Source organism: Athene cunicularia, assembly GCF_003259725.1.
Source record: "Athene cunicularia isolate RWA chromosome 5 unlocalized genomic scaffold, athCun1 chr5_part1, whole genome shotgun sequence".
In the NCBI taxonomy this organism is placed as follows: Eukaryota; Metazoa; Chordata; class Aves; order Strigiformes; family Strigidae; genus Athene; species Athene cunicularia.
In genome coordinates, this window is record NW_020799101.1 from 38,685,577 (window position 1) to 38,698,753 (window position 13,177).

At 39.2% G+C, this 13,177-nt stretch overlaps 1 protein-coding gene across 3 annotated transcripts in view; it reads left to right on the forward strand.

The window, feature by feature from the left end:
• Positions 1-13,177, forward strand: part of RGS6 (regulator of G protein signaling 6) — a 274,836-nt gene that overhangs the window by 49,725 nt on the left and 211,934 nt on the right. The window lies entirely within an intron of this gene.

Sequence of the window (13,177 nt, forward strand, 5' to 3'; positions counted from 1 at the left end):
GTTGGAGAAATATATTCTTGTATTGTTTAGTAACAGTTGTTTTTTATTCTGCTGCCATAACCAGTGCTTGTTTTTTGAAGCTGTGGAACAGTTTGTAGAGTTATACAAACACTGCAGTCACAGGCTATGCTTCCCCGAGTTGTCAGAGCTGAGATTAGTGCATGTGTTTGTGCAAAGGCCCCAAGGTAGAGGTGTAGGGAAAGCATCACTTTCTGCAGTGAGAGTTCCAGTAAGAAACTAGACTGGGAGAAAAAGAAGCTCTACATCTCCCCTTTCCTATTCCAGCATATATTCAAATCACATCCTGCCTGTTCTGTCTGAAGGATGTGTAAGAACAGGATGTATTGAGAAGAGTAAGTAAGAGTGAATAAATAAAAAGGCAAATTTTTTCTTTGTTTTATTTGAAAGACAAACAGTTTGACTACACAGAATTTGTCAGCTGCCACTGAATTAATTGCAGCTGAGCACAGAAGCAAGGAATTGCCTTCAAGGGCTTCAAGGTTTGGGGAAACATTTTGCACAAACTTCTTTATTATCCATCTTCTGTAGTTGAGTTGATTTAAAAATTATGTTTTGAGTTTTCAATCCCTATAAATCTCAGATTTTCTGATTTTTAAGCTCTAAATTCTGTCCTACTGTGGGAAGTTCATACTAGAGAAGTCCAGCATTTCCACCTCAAAGCTCTGGCCAAGTCAGGGTTTGGTCGTGGGAGGCAATAAGTTCATGTGGCCACAGGAGTACAAAACTGAGCTTCCAAGGAAGCTTTCATCTACAGACCTTGCAGGCTGAATCCTTGGGATGCCAGTGCAAGCATCTCATGACTTGAATAATGCAGAGTTCATTTAGCTCTACTTGTGATTCCTCTGTAGAAACAAGGTACTTAGGAGGAGCAATGCATTTTTCTGCAGTTTTTCTGTTTCTCACTTTTAGTTGAACAACGGCTTGTCACATCTCATTCTTTAGTGCTGGTTTTGTCTCTGAAAAAATTTTTTTTCTTCTTCTTTATTAGTTGACATTAATCTGGTGCCGTTTGTATGCAGCACTAGACTTGGTGAGATAGAATATGCTTCAGTCAAACACTGCAGTTAAAATAGTATTAGTTATTTAAAATATTATTTTAGGTATGAGATATTATCTGTAGTATGGCTATACATGCAAGTAATAAGAAAGCTGTCCTGTGGATTCACAGCTCATTGATCACACCACAATTCCTACCTCTCTCTGTGTGTACTTACCACATGGTAAGTAGGAGGTACCTTACTCCGGTTTGAGTCTTGCATTTATAGGAGTGTGAGAGTAGGCTGAATGTTACCAGTTCCCCATCACCTGCCCCCAGCAGCATATCCACAGGGCATCCCTTAACAGTTGTAAACTTTTTCCCCTTCTCCCAGTCTGTATCACTGCCCAGCTGCAGCAGAAACCTTAAAAAACCAAACCAAACAAAAAACCCACCTCCTTATATAACATCTCTATGAAAGTAAATAACCTAGTCTGGACTAGAAAAGGGTGTTTCCAGCAATGACAGATACGCATGGATAGTGCTGCATGACCAATCTCTGTCTTGAAACTTTCGTTGTAGACAGGTGTGTTCCAGGTCTGACAAATCAGTAATGAATTTGTTTTGCCAGAACTGCACTGTTTGTAGCAGGAGCTCACTTGATGGCTGCAACATATTAGATGTTAATATCACACACTCACAACTCCTCATTTCCATTCCTGGCTCCAGTGATTTTTCTGTTGCCTGATTAAATAAGACCTTAAATTAATTTTTTAAAATGTAATTTAATAATGATAATAAATATAATAAAAAATAAATAAGATTAAAGAAGAATTCTCTTGGTCTGTTTTGCTACCTCGGCTTGCACTTGGTTGTCATGTTGTGTACATTTTGGATTTGAATGAAGTTGAAGAGATACATTTTGGACGTAACTGGCACACATTTTGGGTTTCAGTGCAAGACCTCTCAGAGCAGACCAAATTCTGATACACACTGCAGAGGGAGATAGAGCTGTTGAGATTACAATAGGAAGTTTCAAAATAGCGTTCCTGGGAGACTTTACCAAGTGTGCTTCCAGAAATTGCAGTGGAACTAGATGACCTGACAAGATATTTATCTAAATCATTTCAGTTCCTGTTTGAAGGCAGATACAAGAATAATAAATATTGATCGGTGAAAATTAATCTACACTTGCAGATTTTTTTAAAAAAACATTAAATCTGTGTGCTCCAGAAAGTCTTTCTACTCTTCTTATCCAGTGTTTTGCTTTTCTGCATGTCTGCTCCAGGAAGGAATTCCCCAGACATTACAGTTCTGCTATGGCTGCAGAACTGCTTTTTCCGTTGGGCATGCTACTGCCCAAACACAACAGTATTTGCAAGTAGAGAAGCATGAAAAAAAAATATTACCAAACAAAAGACTATAGATAGTTCTAAAAAATAAGTTTGTTCAGTGTTTTCCCTGACAACCTGAGTACAACATGTTCAGATGGTGCAGTGCTATAGTCAGTATGGGAAAGGAATGAAGGATGCTCTGGAAAGAACTGAGTGTGAGCTTGAGGATGAGAGCAGTAATAAAAAATAAACCTATGGAACTGACGTTCAAGGTGCAAGCCTGTCCTTGTTAAATCAAAACTATTATACTAAAGCTGGAAGTGATGCAGAAGAGGACTTGCGGGAAAGGCAAGTAAGTATCAGAGAACTGGAAAGTCCAACTGCTGAGAGCTGGTAAACACACAGAAGAACCTTTCAGTTTAGTAGAAAGTATGGCTCTCTGGAAATTGATAGTTGTAGGAAAATTTGGAATAGACTTTTGAGGCTGTTTATAAGGAGTGAGTTTCTCAAGAGCTTTCCATTAGGCGGAATGTGGAATTTGTAACTTCCCTTACAAAAGTCTGCAGAAGCAGAGGACTGAATGAACTGGCAAGGTTTCTTCTGATTTTCTGTCCCTAAAAATACATAGCAGCTGTTGAGCAATCTCTGTATTTGGTTGAGAACCTGTGTGTAGTTTTAGTTAGAGGGTTATATGTTGGAAAAATGTGTGCAACTCATTTTGTATTCAGTTAGTCACACCCTCTCTGTTTTCTACTTTTCCCACAGAAATTTGTGTTTTACTAGATTAGCATCCTTCAATGAAAAAATTGAAGTAATGTAATTCCTGCCCTGCTGTTATGGGGAGAAACTCAGAGAAAACCAGATGAAGGAGTCAAGGGTTATAAAGCTACAACTTCTGGCCTGAGTATTTATAGTTTTAGAATTTTTACACTAGAAGTAGGGAGAGAAATCAGCTATATACACTTGAACGAGATGAGAGAAATGGGCCATGAAGACTTTTGTCAGACATGATGTGTTATCAGGCGAACAGACAATCTTGACTTCAGCACTTGTATGTAACTTGCAATCACTAATTAAAATAAAATTGCATTTAGCAGTAGACAAGAAAAACATTGTCTTGCTGGCAAGCTTATAGCGAATTGTACTCGTCATCATTTAACTGCTTGTGTGTGCCCACATTTTTCTGCCATATACATAAAGTATATAGAAGTGGAGCAGTGCTGCAGCATATCATTTAGATGAAAATATTGAACTTCTGAATGCCTGTTTCCAGGGGCGATCTTTGTTTCATTTTATAATTTGAAGTTGACTAGGAAGACAAGTATAATAAATTACCGTTTCTTCCTCTCTATTACTGACTTTCATTGTTTGCAAAGATCCTGTTCCAGTGTTGGCAGAAAATGTTTAACCAGGCTAATCAGATGATTTAGTGACAAATTTTGAATCTGGCTTATTCAGTAAATGGTCTGAGGTGTGCAAGAAAACACGACTCTTTCTACAAAGGTTTAGCTTAGAGGTGGGGGAAGGAGTTTTGTTCAAAATGCTGGCTCATTGAAAATACTTTTAATGAGGATGCATCCCTTTTTTTGCGTAAGGTTTTGAGGTCTGAGATGAAATATCTTCCTCAGCACTGAATCGAGACAAAGCTGTGACCTTCTGTAAAAATAACTGCAGAATAACCTGCAGATTAGGAATCTGCTACATCCTACCCAAACACATGTTCTGCCCTGTGCAGTCCACAGCCTTTGACTTTACACTTCTGTACACCAGATTCTCCACTCATTTGACCCAAACCAGATTTCCTACTGTTGTGAGAGGGGTGAGGAGGAAAGTAGTGGACTTTTGGATTAGCATAGATGATTGTGAGGTGCTTGCTTCTGAAACTCCTTGTGTAACCCTGTGGTTTAGAATACATCCAAGTTTGCATGAGATGTGTGTATTCCTTTGTTCTGGAAGGAAGGACTCTAGAGCTTCCTATATGTTGGACCCCAGGTGTCTAACCATTCCTCTTGATCTTTGGGAACCTTTCACATATTGCACACTAAAAGGTATAGTTTGGAGCTGGCTCAGAGCTGTATGAAGGTGGCAGGACATATTTTTGTCTCTTGGAATATGTCTGTAGTTAGTGTTCTGCCCACTGCTGCTCTTGTACCACCTGTGAGAGTCATTACCTAGGGTTACCAAAAAGAGGAGCATGGTAATACGATGGCAGTGTGGTAGAAGTGGCTACTTGTAAGTCAGCCCCTGCTTCTAGGCTCTAAGGCTTTTGTGGCTCAGAACTGAAAACCAGGCTCCTCTCTCCCTTCAGAAGCAGTTGTTCTCACAGTCCCATCTGCGGGATGCAACAGCAGCAGCACCTTGGGCATGTGTGGACAATGAGGCACTGAAGCCTGGGTCTGCCTTAGAGGTACTGCAGAAATCAGCCCTATGCTGGGGCAATTTGATTTTCAGATCTGCCAGGAATAAGTATAGTGTTTACTGAAAATGGTAATTTTGTCAAGATGCTAATTTTTCATCTTTAGGGGTGAAATAAAAATTCTTCTGTGGTTTAAATGTTGCCATTCTGCACAGGAGGGATGCTGGTTCCAGTATGCTTTCTCTGTGTGGGTTATTTTTGGCTGTTGTGAAGAAGTCTGCCCAATATAGTTTATTTTCTCATGTTTTTACCCAGTGGGGATGCTTAGCAACTCTATGACTTTGCATTCATTTTAGATGTAAATGTTGTAGAGCTGTGCTTATACTTTTCTGTATTATATGAAGCTGTGTTTCTTGTTTGACTGACATCTCTATTTGGAGACATCCTCAGGTTTTATTAAAAACCATGAATAAGCTAGACTCAGAATTTTGGCCCTGTTTGCCAACTTATTTCAGAACCTGGAGATATATTTGTGATGATGTGTCTTTCTTTTAAATTAATTCTGATGTTGTTGTATTTTTTCATGTTGGTTTGTCCTCTGATTCTTGATGACAGTTTGGCAATAATATTGATTTATTACAATGGAATAATTTAATTTCTCCTGTAGCCCTTGGTTAACCAAATGCCCTAACTTTTTTGTTCTCACCTTGTATTAGATTTCAGTCTTGGCTTTAACCTTCCTACTGTCATAATCAATTTTTTCTGTGTAGACCTACTCTGAATACATGCTCGATTTATGGTGGTGTCGCAATGCATGTGTTTTTAGTATCTAGTGTGTTACCATTTGTCAGTTTGAACCATACAGTTTTCATTCATACTGTCCCGCTGTGGTAACTCATACTTTTCCCAGTTGATTCATAACATTAAACTTAATTTTCTGAATAATTGTGATTTGTATTTAATTTTCCCTTGTAGACTTTTTAAAAAATAGCTAAAGCTTTTGGAATCTTTGAAAAGTCTTCCACTCTCTCTGTAATCAAATAGTCGGTAGGGCAGAGAAGTCCTCCTATAGGTTGTAAACCAGCATCTTTCTTGGCTCTCAATTTTGAGATGGTGGTCAGGTGGACTGCCTGCATTAACAACTGCTCCCCTCTTTAATTGGTGGGGTACCAAACTAGATGTTGATCTGAAAATTACAGCCATCATCATAGCGACATTTTCTGGCGAAAATGTTCTGATGCAGTGTAACTTTGCCTGCTGTCGGTGTATTTTGTAATCTTGGTCACTGTGAAACACTTTTAAATTTTCTAACTGTTTTTTGTTGTGTTGCTTTTTGAAGTAACCTGCTGTTTTAAAAACACATCAGTGGTTAGGTTATCCCACCTGAGGCGCCCAGAACCTTTCAGTGGGATTCATGAAGCCGAGTCTTAAAGGAATTTTACTCCTGGGCCATTCTCTGCATGCTGTAAAGCAGCTGTGGTAAATGTACAAAAGATAAAGGAAGTTATGCCATGTGAATGGTAAAGGTCAAAACTTCAAACATTTGCTCTGATTACGCAGTAAATGTGTTGGGCCTGATCTTCACCTACTTGCTTGGCACTTATTACACAACCTGGGACCCTTCTGACATCAGTAGAGTATATGGGAGTGTAAGCCAGGCTAGAACTGACCTCATATACTGACCTGACAAAAAAAGCTGAATTTGTGACAGATGTTACATCTGCCAGGTAGGACAGGCTCAGTAGTGCAAGCTGCAAAGTGAGTGCTTTCATGGAGTTCTTTCTTAATTCCAGTAAGATGTATTGTTGGATCTTTCTTTTCAAGTAAAACCCAAGCAAAATGTGCATTAGCAATTCTACCTCCTCCCCCAAACAAACCTCAATGGGTAGAAGTTAAAAAATCAAAAGCAAAGCAGTGCATTGGGACATTCTCCTTTTTTTAATTAGGAAAATCCATAGATTTTTTTTTCCCCCGCCATATTTCACTTTCTCTAGGTGCCAGCTGTGTTTAAAACCAGGAGTTTTAATTTGAAATTAATCCTGTGGAGCAGGAAGAGTATCTCAGGCGTGAAGGGTAATATTATTTCTTCGCTGTAGAGAGAAAATTATTTTGTTCACTTTCTAAGACTTTACTACAGTGTCTTTTAAGTACTTCATGAAAGAAGCCACAATACTTGTCCTTCATGGATGAGAAATCCTATGTTTCCTGGGATTACTGCCTTTCTCTAATCTGGTTTGTTATCAGCTATTGTGGGGGCAAAGAGCAGCAGGGGTTTTTAGTCTTTCTGCAGATGAAGAAATGCCAGTCTTTAAAGGAATCTTCCAGGCAAAGTAGAACATGGCAATTACAGTAAGGATCTGGTCCTGGTTTGACGATGGATGGGAGCCCTTGCCATCTGCTGAAAAGAACAGCCGGTTCCTATGACCCACTAATTAATGGCCATGCACCAACATCATTAATGGCCCTATTTGTACAGGACAGTGTAACTGTGGGTTTGTGGGAGCGCGTGTCTGTTTGGATCAGAATAAATTGTTCCTTTATCTCTGCAGCGATTGGCTTTTTTGCAGAAATGCTGGTCTTGATGACCAGTGGTGTTTTAACTGGGTATGTGCAAATGTTGACTGCACGTCTGCATGTCATACAGATGGTCAGTCCTGAAGAAATGTTGGCAGATCTTTGAACTCCTACAACCATTCATGGTTTTGCACACTGGGAGAACAGAAGGGGCCATGGATGTAAATGCAATTTGTAGGGTCTAAATCCCTCCTTACCACTATCAGAATAGCAAGTGTAGATGAATTGGTCTTTGAAATATCGGGGTTTTGTTGTGATAGTTTCTTTGCACATGCCTCCTTTTACTGTTTGGATTTGGGAAGTGCACAGAGTTTGGGCGGTGCACTCAGGGACCTCCTCTTATGCTCTTGGGGTCTGATCAATCTGTGTTCGGATTTAGCTTAGAGTGAATTCTAATGTACAGGTATGGGGGGATTTTTTAAACCCTTTTCAGGGAGGATCGGCAAATTTGAGATGGATGCAGAGTCCTTAAGATAATAATCATTATTCCTGGAGGAGTTAGCAGGAGACCTATCTCTTCTCTGACAGCACAAAGGTAAAAAATAAAAATGTCAGAGTATCCTAGTTGGCATCCAAAGTGAATGAGTCACTCCTAATGCTACTAAAAAGCTAATTCTGCCTTAACTTCAAAGCAAAACATCAAAGGCAGTTTTGCTGTTTATCCAGGTGCTAAAGAAAGAGCTTTTCCATGATGCTGCTACTCTGACTGAGAGTACGAAGGAGTGTCATGCTTGCTTGCTATTGATATTGAAATCATTACATTCAAATGAAGCTTATTGAATCTGTTGCTGACACAAGCAAGGGAACTACACCAGCAGTTTGACAACTGTTCTGTGATTTTTACGGAAGATAAACCACAGACAAGAAATGAAATAAGACAGCAGGAAATTAGGAGGTGTTCCCTGATTTTCCTAAACAGCAAAGATAATATTCTTCATGGGATCTGTTCCATAACTTGCTATTGTTGCATATTTCTCTGTTTATACACCCCAGAAGCTCCTTGGCCTTCTGCATCTCTTAGTCTTTATGCATACACTGTCTTGGCTGTGTGTGGCACTGACCGTCATGCACAGAAGTCGGCACAGGCTCTGCAGACCCATGGTGGCTGGATTCGCCACGCGGCTGCAAGTGTTCCTCTGCAAATGTGAGGCTCTTGATTCACTTCTGAAGGGAAGATTAATTAAAGACACAAAGCCAGGTGAAAAGTGGCATTTGGAAGATTCTTCCAAACTCCTTATAGGTTTCTTTGAGAATAAATACTTTTCTGTGGAGAGAAGTGTAGTAGTGCTTATCTTTGTGGACTTCATTAAAGCGTTTGAAATGGAGATGCATGGGAGAGGATGGAGATTAGTATGAGAATTAGAAGGTGGATAAGAAATTCATCACCTGAAAGGGTAATGTTTGTTTAAAAAAAGTACTTGTTGGGAGGAAGACTGCTAACAAAACTTGTCAAGGACCAGTTTTAAGAGCAATTGCAGTTAGTTTTTTCAATTACAGCCTTTGAACTAAGTCAAGGAGTGTGTTTAATGAAGGTTGAATTAGCTGCAGTGTTATGATTATTTCATTTAAAACTGTATGCTAAACAAGTCTTTTAGTTAGGCTTGGGTAGTTTCCTGAAAGGCAATACTTGAAAGGCCCTGGTCAAGTAGAAGATGATGATGATGATGATGAGAGATAAAATAACAGCTTTCTGGTTTCAGCTAGGGCTTCATTCAAATGTTGGGGCTATACAGGTATATAAGATGTTTTCTGGAAGAGATGTAAATTATGAGAATATAAGAAAAATTCTTTTACGTTGCCTTCCTAGCAAAAGTGACAAATTATATGAAATAGTGACTATTCAGTAAGCCTGAAATGAGTAAAGAATGAACTTTGTTTTCTTCCATAATTTACAAATACTTTGTCTTTCATTAGAGAGTTCCTGAGATTTTTATATTTACATTACATACAAACATTTTACTTTTGCTGCTCTGCCTTTTAAAATGCATTTTAAAGATTTTATTTCATGGGTTTTCTTTCTGATTTTCTGACTTTTATGTTTTGAGAACTTGTGAGTGAACATAGCACTCTTGAAGTGAGAAATTTTTTCGTTGCCTGGTGCATGCAAGCTATCTGCTAACACAATCAATGCTCCCATCCTCTAGCTTGTCTACTTGCTGAACTGTCATGTAAGCTGTTGTTTTAGTCCACTAAGAGATGACCCATAATGCCAAATTGATTTTCTCATCTTAGTGACATGTAGACTGAGCTTATGATACCGTTATTCATGTTTCCTTTCAGTTCTGACCTACAGCTGAATTTGAATCTGATCCATGTGGTGAATTGCATCAATCCTCTATGCTCTCCCTTCTCTCCAGCCATCTATATTCAAAATACTCTATACTGTTTCAGCTTTCTGCAAGAATTATTGTTTGTGCTTTGTATCCTTAATAAGCGATGTAAATTATGTTCACAGGATGAGTGAAAAAAGTAAATGTCATGGTAGACAAAAGCATTTTCAGCCAGTGATTTAAATCAAGGATGGGGGAGTTCTGAAAAATATGAATAAAATCAAAGCTGCCTTCATCTCTTGAAGATAATATAACGCGTTGCAGGTGGGTTATATTTTGGAAATGCAGCTGGAGAAACCTGAGGTCTTATCAGTACAGATAATAACTTTCAAAAGGTTACGTTTCTGCTCTGTACTTCAGCTTGCTTATCTCCAGGTTAAGGGATGATATTTCTCAAATACTTGCTGAAACTTAACAGCTTTTTGCAGAATCTTTGAAGAAGCTCAACTAAAGGTGACCTGAAAACTTCCAAATTCAGTGTCACCTCTCACTGTTGTAAAGTGAGCTTCTACTACTCTAAATTCAGGGCTAGGGAAGAAAGGTTGCCTGTTAAACATCTGGAAAAATAAAGCATACCCTAGACTCAGGGTTTATGGATATGCCTCATTAGAGAGGTTCTAAATAAAACCGGTGGAGAGAGCAGAGCTGGCCAGTCTCACTGTCTAATGTTATTGTTTCTCACACATCCTTGCATGTATATGTGCAGAGAGTATGTTTTCTGAATAGCTCTAAACATCTTTCATGGCTTTCTGGAGCTTGCTAAACTCAGGAAGCTTTTGAAGTGCAGATACACTTCTTTGGAATTAATCATATTTCTACGTATAATAGATTTTAATAATTGAATTAGTCTAAAATTTGGAGGGGGGAAAAAATCCCCAAGGGTGATATTCTGTCTTTGTTCATACACACATGCATGCCTATATATACTACATATACACTGTATTCTAATATATTGTGCCTGTCCACATAAACCTAACCATATAAAACATAGCATAGATAACAATAGCAAATATAGGGCTGGAAGGAAGATGAGAGTTCTTCTGGTCTAGCATCAAGATGGGATCAACTATGTCTACATCCTTCCTGATGTACTTTTGTTTGATCTCCTTATCTGCACAGGTGCATACACCCTGAGCCATGTACACCAATTTTGTAGTGTATGTTAGAAAGAGTTTTCTAATGTCTTGTGGTGACCCACTTAGTGCTTGCTCACTCTGCCCAGTCTCAAGGGGGATGCAGGAAAGAATGGTGGGGGCAAGAGCCAAAATGCCATGAGCTGGATGGGAGTACACCTGAGGGTGGCGGAGGAACGAAGGGGGATGTGTCCATGGTGTGTGGAGTGAGCAGGAATGAAAGGAGGGCACATGGAAAAGGAAGGACATAAAATGATGGAACATCCCAACGATGCCACAACATAAGGAGGGCTTTGGCATCTCTTCATGCTTCCTATACCCACTCTCGGTTTGAGTTATTTGGTAAACTGCTCAAGTGGAACTGCTTAACTCGGTTCGATTGCCCAAAGCAGAGTCTTCCTGCATGTAGAATATTGTCTCTGTTGGGAGTTAATTATATGAGCTGAAAAACTAATGTTCACTTTTGGTAAATCAAATAAAATAACAAAGCAGATTTCTGTCTCTGGTACAATTTATAAAACAGAAGAATACTTTTCATGTGCAAACAGAAAGGCTAGAATAGCAGAATATTCAGGATAGTATGATGTTTGAAATCATAAAATGTGAGTATATATTTTGTAAATCCAGGGTAATTTTAACTTTTTTCTTACCCAGTAAATGTGTATGGTTATGTGCTCTATTTACTATAAATGAGAATCAAATGAAGAACACGGGATGATGTTTATGATCACAAATGCATTTTCATACATACAAGATACTAATAAAACTACCACGAGTAAGAAAGAAGGGCAGTGTAGAAAGAAATTTCATTTCTTTCTCTTGCGTTATTTTTTATCACAGTATCTCAGTAATACCCCAATTGGTATGTGGCAAGATCATCGCCCAGAGATGAGATGTCTCTCTGTGTATGTTTCTGTCACTTCATGTCTCCTAATGTTAAGAAACACAGCCAAGATCACTGTTTGTGTCTCTTGAATAATAATCCTGGGGATTATTTTCATTCTCTTGAGACTCTTCTCTAGAAGAATACTAATGCCAGTGAAACAGGTAACAGCTCAGTTCATTTCTTTTGGGTTTGGGGTTTTTTTCTTCTTTTTTTTTTAAAAATAATTTATCTATATTGGGGAGTCACAGAATATTTCAAGCAAAATTCTAAACATCTGTAAAAGGTCTGATTGCATTTTCAAGATTAAAAGTGATGTTGTTGCCAAATATATATATTTTTAGGAATAGTTAGGTATACTTAATATATCATGCCTTACAAATATCCTCCCCCCAACACTTCAGCACTGGCAGGCTTTTTTTGGTCTGTTTTGAAAGCAGTATTTTTACAACTTTTGAGCTGTATTCTCTAGGACTTCTTTCATGATTTTCCTATATCTGCTTTATTCTATTCCTCACGTGTTTGAGATTTTATGTTGATTCAAGCTGTATCGGCCACCTCAGTGTTTCTGCCATGATCCAGATGGAGGTACATGTAGGGTCTTAAGCAGGTACCTAGTGGGGCCAGCTGATGAGAATCTCTCTCACTGCTTAGCTCCAGTTTGGATCATTGCATCAGTGGGTAAGCTCTCATAAGCACCCTGAGCAAACTAGAATGGTCCGCTGTCTTAATGCATATTGCAGTATGCATTTTTGTATATTCCAGTATCAATTTTGGGGGTCTATGGAAACAACATCATAATGTTTCCGAGCCAGTTGCCTCTCCTGTCCTGAGACATGTGTCTGCAGAGGGCTGTGCTGGACAGACAGGAGGAGAAAAGGTGGAGTTTGCTGGCAGGTTTTGAGTTTATTCTACAGTTTGAGTAGTACATTTTAAATAGAAATTCTGTGTGTCTGTTAGAGAGGTGCTGCAAGTGTTTAGGAGCAGGCAGAAGTAATGTGTATAAATCCTAAAGCAGTACTGAATCAAGGTCAGTTTAAGAATGCTAATAAAGGTTTTTTCATCCTGCCACTCTAATAGTCTTCCGCGTTTCCTTCTCTGCTGCACCCCCAAGCAAGCACCACAAACAGAAGCACTCCGGTGGCCTGTGTGGTGTCTGTTGCACCAATGTGACCCCAGATTCACAACTGAGGATGGGAGGCAGCACGTTCCCTCTTGTGGGTGTTGGCAGCCTCCGTCCCCGCGGGAGCTCCTGCTGCCCCAAGGCCGAGCGGCTCAGGGGCACCCGCACCTGCTCCGCTGCAACACCTGCAGCCTGGCGAGTGGGGTGCATCTTGCACCTCTCTGAAGTGTTGGTGTGGTTGGTACTACGACAACATACAAGTCTTTCTGAATTAATTGTGCCCTTCTGGAATCTGAAGCTCTTGACTGCATGCCCCTTTTTTTTTTTTTTTTTTTTTTCCTTTTAAATACAGTTTTGCAATGCATAATGTTTAGTATCTGTTCTGGTAACTGTTTATTCTTGTATCTCCTGTGTTTAGTGGGTGGTGGAAAAATACAGTGTCATTAC